Consider the following 8,101-nt stretch of genomic DNA (forward strand, 5'->3'; position numbering starts at 1 on the left):
GTTTAATGATCAACGCATTAGACCACGGTTTTCTGATACGAAGTTTGGTTTCCCTCATGAGTTGCGCAGCCGCTAGCCCCTCACGGAGCTCTTCCACCTCCTCATCTGAATCCGCCTCCATATCCATGAGGTCCGAGAAGTCAAATGCCTTGGCATAAGCTCCTGGAATCTCACCCACCAATTTATCTTTGAAGGTTTTCTTAGGAGTCCCCCAAGAGTTCTGGCCTTCCTGCGAATGTCCACCCTTGCTTAAGCCATCATTAAACTCAGCATGGTGTCCTTCCTTAACCATTTTTTTGCTCCTAGATAGCTCAACGATTAAAGCCAAACTCAAAATAAGAAACTCTACTATATGTTCATTAAACTAATATTTAATTTTTTAATTAATTTTTTTTTTATAATTGAGAAAATTTATCATTGATAATGATATTCAATTATAGAGTTATTGTGCTAAGGACCGAAAAAAGCACCAAAACAATCCTTTAGATGGAGTTAGACAACACAACAATATCCAAATATTGAAGTCTCAGTCTTTTAATTTTGGATTTCAAAGAAACAAATAAGCAAAAAAGCCAAAGTATTATACCAAACACATTATTATAATAAAGCATAACTCAATTTGTTTTTCTTAAATTGCAGCAACTTCTACAAAAATACACACATGTCAATACTTCAAATAGACACTTGTTCAAACTTATATTTAAATGAAAACTTCTTTAAACAAGCCCCTCGGGTTGTGTTGATCCAGCAATGATTGACACATTAAAGGTATGCAGGAAATCATGTGGTGAGCATCAAATTAAACACCCAAAGTTCCAAAATATAACACTTTTTTAAGGCAGTGGTATTGTATTGAATTATTAATAATTGTTTAGCCCATAGAAGCCAAAATGTTCAGACACTCCAATGATGCTGTTTTCCAGGTTTTTTACTTCTCCAAGTTTTCTTAATCCAGAATATTATTGCTTCTGGCATAATGCATATATAATTATATATGTACATTGCTTGGTCGAATAATGCATCTATATTTCTGCCTCTTCAGCAGGAGACCGTTAAATCGATGAGAAATTGAAATATAACAGATAGGTGACCACTGAGATGATAATGGGAAATTAGGAATTTTTGTGTAGCTCAAAAAGATGATAGTGGTTAGCTAATAGGGAGAAGTACACACACACCCAAAAAAAAAACCCATAATATTTGCCTTAACCAGAATATTCAGATTCAATCCTCATCATCAATTGCCATGATTGGAATTGGAAAACGAATTCTATAGCATTGGTGACAAGGGGTGGTGATTGTCATTGTATAACAAAATTTGAGCCACTAAATTCTTTTTTTTTTGTGGAGGTAAGGCTTGTTGTAGGGTCCAAGCTGAAACACTGAAATGAGGTTAAAAAATTATTTATAAAATGCAAGAAACGACTCCACTGGGGATCGAACCCAGAATCTCTGGTTCCGTAGACCAGCGCCTTATCCATTGGGCCATGGAGTCAAGCTGACGGACTGCTCTATTTTCAATTTACAAAACCGCGCACACCAATCTCATTAATTTATATGGTTCCTGTTTGTCAACTCATATAAGTTTTTTGAGCCTAGAGTGCACCGAGTTGTTTGAACTTGGGCCTGTTGGAATATTTTAATTGGCCCAAGAATATTGATACTTGCCCATTTACATTAAAGGGGACCAAAATATGAATTCAAAAGTTTGTTAGAATATTTTGATGGTATTTACGATTTAAAATGCTCATTCCACAATTGCAATAAAAAATGAAAAAGTAAGTATAAGTGCAATCACTCTATAAACAAATTAGTAGGACAACTTTTTAAAATTTAAAATATATATATATATATATATATATATATATATCTCAATGGTAGATTTCCATTGTTTGTGAATTCTTATGGATAAAAATTGTTTATCAACAAACAAATATAATCTATTCTAGAAAAAGATTAACGTACCTCTCAAGGATTAAAGGATTAAAGCCAAACTCAAAATAAGAAACTCTACTACATGTTCATTAAACTAATATTTAATTTTTTTTTTATTTTTTTTACAATTTAGAAAATTTATCATTAATAATGATATTCAATTATAAAGTTATTATTCTAAGGACCCAAAAAAGGACCAAAACAATTTTTTACGCTCCATTTGTTTCGATGTAAAATATTTGTAGGAAAATATTTTCTTATTTTACGGTGTTTGTTTTGCAATAAAATATTTAGTCAAAAGTAAAATATTTTTAGTCAACCAAATTAACCTACACAAATATGTGTAAAATATTTTACACTTAAAATTTTGATAAAACATTTTACATTTATTCACTAACTCTCATCCCAATAACTCTCACGCTATCTCTCCTTCTCAGTTTTCTCTCACAAGTCACAACCCAACCCATTGCTTCTCTCACCCACCAATCCATCTCTCCCATAACCCATTGGCGCTACCCATTGACCGACACCATCCACAGACTGGTGCCACCCACCAACAGTGCCACCCACCTATGGTGCCACCCGTAAACCAACTCCACACTTCTTCCCTCCTCTCATTTCTCTCACAAAATCCATCGAGATTTGGCTATTGAGTTGCGACTTGGGTTTTTGGTGGTAGCTCTGATCTTGCTGGTGACTGTTCTAATCTAGCCACTGCTAGATTTGCTGGGTTGTTGGATTTTTAGATTAGATTCTATGTTTGTGGGTTTTCTTTTCAAGTTTTTGATATGGTTTTGTGGGTGTTTTTGCCTTTCTAATATGGATTTTTGGGTTGTTGGTAGTTGTTTTTTGGGTGGTTGGTGGTTGTTTTTTTGGTAGTTGGTTGCGGTTTTTTGAATCTTTGGTGGTGGTTGGTGGTGGTTTTGACGGCTATTTTTCGAATAGTCAGTGGTGATTTTGGTGGCTCTTTGGTGTTTAGGTAAGTGGATGACAGTAGTTGATTGGATGGGATTACAGTGGGTGTGTTTTTGCAATGGTTGGTGGTGGCTGGGTATATGGTGGCTAGTGGTGACTGATTTATATTTGCAATGTTTAATTCACAACAATAACCAAACGCTTGCAAATATTTTACAGTAAAATATTTTACATTTGAAAATATTTTACATTAAAACAAACAGAGCCTTAGAAACAATCTTTTAGATGGAGTTAGACAACACAACAATATCCAAATATTGAAGTCTCATTCTTTTAATTTTGGATTTCAAAGAAACAAATAAGCAAAAAACCAAACTATTATACCAAACACATTATTATAATAAATCATAACTCAATTTTTTCCTTAAATAAAGGTTTCTTTTTTTTTGTTTTAGAATGGGGCCACTCGCCACATATATGAATGAAGTGGTCACTTTAATTTTGAATTTTTGTAGTCAAATTTCAATTTCAAAGAACCGATTTTCATTTTTTTTTTCCTGTGAAAAAGCTGATTTTCAATTTTGGGGGCCAGATATGAATTTTTTTTTTTAATATAAATAAAACTCTTAAATATTATTACTTAATTATATAGTATACCTAAAATATATTCCAAAATCGACACACCTTATAAAAAAAACCCAAACCATTTTCGCCATTGCTTAAATCGGTTTGAAGTGACAATATAGGAGGTTTTTTTTTTTTTCTTTTTTTTTTCTTTTTTTTAATGTTTTGGAAACAAAACAATATTTGTGGGGTAGATACGTAGAACAAAAAAACACATACTTAGAATTTAGAAATATCCTTAGACAGTATTTAAAAAAAATACAAAATATATATTGTAGGGACACGATTCTTTTGCGGCCCAATAATGATGTGGGGCTCGCACGTGAAAGATCCCTCACAATATGATTTGTAGAGAGTGGGCTTGAAAAGCTTGCCTTTGGTTACGGGGTGATGTTCCGGTCTTGATTTTAGAGGAATTCCTGTAGAAAAAGGAGTCGGGTTTGAACATTTAAGCCCTACAGCGTCGCATCCTATGGGGTTGGGCTCCTCGGACTTGATCCGAGGATCATTAAGGTCTTACCCCGGTTACCCAACGGTGGGTTTTTTCTATGATGTGCATGTCTTGTTAAGGTGTTTTCACCCATGGAGTCTTTCTTTCTGGAGGTAGGATCAGAGCCCTCCTCCAGATTCACTTACTTTTTCTTTTATACTAGCCCGCGTTCGCTGTCCTTCGTCCACGTGTAGGGTCAACCTTTACAAGACTGATATTTGTCCCATCAGTCCAATCCCAGAATTGTTGGGGATGGTTGATAAAGCTGAAGAATACGGCTCTGTTAGGTGCAGAGTCTTATCTGGGAAGGGTAGTAAGGATAACTTTCCCAAGATATTTTAGATATCCTTACGAATTTGTTCCTATATCTCTTTTTTACCCCTCTTCTCAATGGGGCTTTGGGTCTGCCGAGGACTAAGCTGTCCTCGGCTGCATCTTCGGGCCATAACCTTCTTCGGTTTGGGCCTTTGGACTCCCCGTGAGCAAGTGGGCCTGGCCCATAAATTATTGGGCCCCACAATAGCCCCTCAAAACCCTGCTGTCCAACATCCTGGTTGGAGTGGGGGGTTTTGGTAATACCAAGCCTTTATTGTGACTCACCTAATTCAGCCTTTGACTGACGCTGGCGACTCTTCACCTGCCCAGGAAGTGTACCGGTCTACAAGATGCTGCTCTTAATTTCTTCATGATGCGCCTATGCCGTTTGGTTATCCGAAGCGCGTCTTTAATATCTTCCCTTTACGAGACCTCCCAGATTTAACGGTTATCGATGGCGTGGGGGAACGAAACAAGTGTATTCTTGTTTGCAGATTTCCTTGGGGATCTAAACACATTAAGTACTCTCCCCTTCGTCCCCTATATAAAGAGGAGAAATAAGAGTTGTTTCTCCCACAGATGAATCCCTTTAATCCTCCCAAAATTTGAAACCCTTAGATTTCTTCCGTAGTTTACGTTTACTCTCCGGTTATACCTTAACCTGAGATACACTCACCAAAGTAGTAAACAATGAAAAAACCATTCCCCTCCCAGAAACACCATGTCCTAACGAAGCTCGAAATGGCTCGGTCAGGGCAAGGATGGCGGAGACTCAAGACTTGTCTCGCCTTCCTTTCAGCCAAAATCCGAAGCAGGGGCTCATCACGTCAAACTCTCGGCGTGACTGAGTCGAGAACTCCCATCATCATAACCAACCGCTCTCTTATGAGCATACCTAATATGGCCCCAGTGTGTTAGGAGTCAGGAACGAGGCAGGGACTAAGTGCCTCTGCTTCTTCCTCTCTTTGTTCACCGGTGCCCCCCTCCGCCCCCCTTTCTTAGTCTTCCCAGCACCAGATCCATCCTGGTGCTTTCACTTCTCCCTCTTTTGCTCCTTTCTCTTTCTTTTCATCTCTTCCCTCTTCTTCTCCTCCTTCTTTTACTCATGTCCTCCATCTTCCTCATTCATCCCCTCCATCTTCTTCATTCATCTCCTCCATCTTCTTCTTCCTTCTCCTTCATCTTTTTCCAAAGAAGGTTCCTATCTTAATATGAGCAATACTGAGGCAGAGATTGGAGAGACTTTGAAGACGAGCTTAAAAGACACCTGACTGTTCACGGATCTGTACTGCGGATGTTACCGTTGTTTCGGCAGTTTACCTTTTGTATAGGCTTGTTTGAGCCCCTCTTTGTACGTTGTAATAATTTTTCATATTAATAAAAATTGTTGTTATTTTATTTCGCATGTTCTGTCTCTATGTTTTTATAAATTTGCAAGCGCTGCTCGGCACAATAATATAGCATTTGAATCAATGACGACTAAGGCCAAAATACTTGCTAATAAAAAGATGTCACCATAACTTTAATAAAGTTGTTTGTCATAGCAATGCGCACCTGTGAATAACGATACTTGCCCGAAACAATGCCGAGATTAGAACTGGATGCTTTATGCGGTGTAGGAAGTAATCATTCGAAGACATATCACCCGCAAAAATGAACAGCCCCCTTAGGCTACCGAATAGTGGAGCGTCTCGCCATCATCCTAGCACTCTTATTGGCCTTAACATTTTACGGTATTTGAGCCGAGGACTTTCCCATCCAGGGGGTTGACTGAGCAATAGAGAACTCAGATTGTTTTTCAGACAACATATTGTTCTATATCGCATCGATCCCTTTGGTGCTGCAGATCCGAAGGCAGACTTGAGAATCCTCGCAATTTAGGAACTAACCCAATTGTTAGTGGAGAGTTTTCCTTGGATAAATCCCAAAGTCCATGTAATGCAGTTTTTCCTTACAAGTAGTTGGTTTCCCCATAGGCTTGAGTCTGAGGAACATGCAAGGCCTTGGTTCTGTCCAAAACTTATTTTGTACTTAGTTTCCCCATAGGCTTGAGTCCGAGGACCATGCAAAGTCTTGGTTCTGCCCAAAACTTGTGAGATTTCTTTTTTGTACTTGGTTTCCCCATAGGCTTGAGTCCGAGGACCATGCAAGGCCTTGGTTCTGTCCAAAACTTATTTTGTACTTGGTTTCCCCATAGGCTTGAGTCCGAGGACCATGCAAGGCCTTGATTCTGTCCAAAACTTGTGACTTTTTCTTCTTACTTGGTTCATTTTTCGACCATAAGCCCCTATACCAAAGTGGGGAAAGTTGGCTTGAGGCCGGAAGCCCCTAGAGATGCCCGCGCCCTTGGCACTGCAAGGCGTAGCCCCTAGCAGAACTTTATGCAGTAACAACTGTATGTCACCGGAGACGAAGGAAACCCCAGGAATTTCCGCTTGCTAGAGAGTTGACTCCACCGCCACCTGCGCCAACGCGCAAGCTTTCCCACAGACGGCGCCAATTGTAGGGACACGATTCTTTTGCGGCCCAATAATGATGTGGGGCTCGCACGTGAAAGATCCCTCACAATATGATTTGTAGAGAGTGGGCTTGAAAAGCTTGCCTTTGGTCACGGGGCGATATTCCGGTCTTGATTTTAGAGGAATTCCTGTAGAAAAAGGAGTCGGGTTTGAACATTTAAGCCCTACAGCGTCGCATCTTATGGGGTTGGGCTCCTCGGACTTGATCCGAGGATCATTAAGGTCTTACCCTGGTTACCCAACGGTGGGTTTTTTCTATGATGTGCATGTCTTGTTAAGGTGTTTTCACCCATGGAGTCTTTCTTTCTGGAGGTAGGATCAGAGCCCCCCTCCAGATTCACTTACTTTTTCTTTTATACTAGCCCGCGTTCGCTGTCCTTCGTCCACGTGTAGGGTCAACCTTTACAAGACTGATATTTGTCCAATCAGTCCAATCCCAGAATTGTTGGGGATGGTTGATAAAACTGAAGAATACGGCTCTGTTAGGTGCAGAGTCTTATCTGGGAAGGGTAGTAAGGATAACTTTCCCAAGATATTTTAGATATCCTTACGAATTTGTTCCTATATCTCTTTTTTACCCCTCTTCTCAATGGGGGTTTGGGTCTGCCGAGGACTAAACTGTCCTCGACTGCATCTTCGGGCCATAACCTTCTTCGGTTTGGGCCTTTGGACTCCCCGTGAGCAACTGGGCCTGGCTCATAAATTATTGGGCCCCACATATATATATATATATATATATATATTTTTTAGAAATATTCTCTATAAGAGAATACTTAAATTAAGTTAGGGTAGAATTTCTATCTTGTATTAAAAAAAAAAAAAAAATCTTAGAAATAGTCTGAAAAGCTTCTTTTAACTTGGGCTTAAATTAATTAAATTTTCAGTTCGTAAAAACTGGAGTGAATCGGTGATATCGTAAAGGACCTATTATAGTTTGGGCTCATCTTTATTTGTGAGCCCAAGTCTAACCATGAAGATAATCGTTCGAATTTGAGCCTGTTTCAACGTGAGCTTGAAGGTAAAAAAGTTACGTAGCTTCGGTTGAATGTTTCGTACATATTATTAATACCAACACGTCTTCTCTCCACTACATAAAACCTAGCTCTAATATCATAACCTTTTCCGGATCTCATTCCTTACTATCCAAGCAATGGATTCTAACATGAAGATAATCCCTTTGATCGATTACCAGACGCTCTCTTGGTCTCTATCTTCAAAAAAAAATCTTAGACTTAGAGCTCAATACTCTAGTCAGTTGCTTTCTAGTCTCCAAACACTTCGCTTCTCTCTTCCTCCGACTCTG

The 8,101-nt window shown here is 38.9% G+C and overlaps 1 non-coding gene across 1 annotated transcript; it reads right to left on the reverse strand.

Moving 5' to 3' along the window:
* Positions 1-1,422: 1,422 nt before the first annotated feature.
* On the reverse strand, positions 1,423-1,495 carry TRNAR-ACG. Its single transcript has one exon. It is a non-coding gene; the product is annotated as a tRNA-Arg (tRNA).
* Positions 1,496-8,101: the final 6,606 nt, after the last annotated feature.

This window comes from Quercus lobata, chromosome 1 (assembly GCF_001633185.2).
Source record: "Quercus lobata isolate SW786 chromosome 1, ValleyOak3.0 Primary Assembly, whole genome shotgun sequence".
Lineage (NCBI taxonomy): Eukaryota > Viridiplantae > Streptophyta > Magnoliopsida > Fagales > Fagaceae > Quercus > Quercus lobata.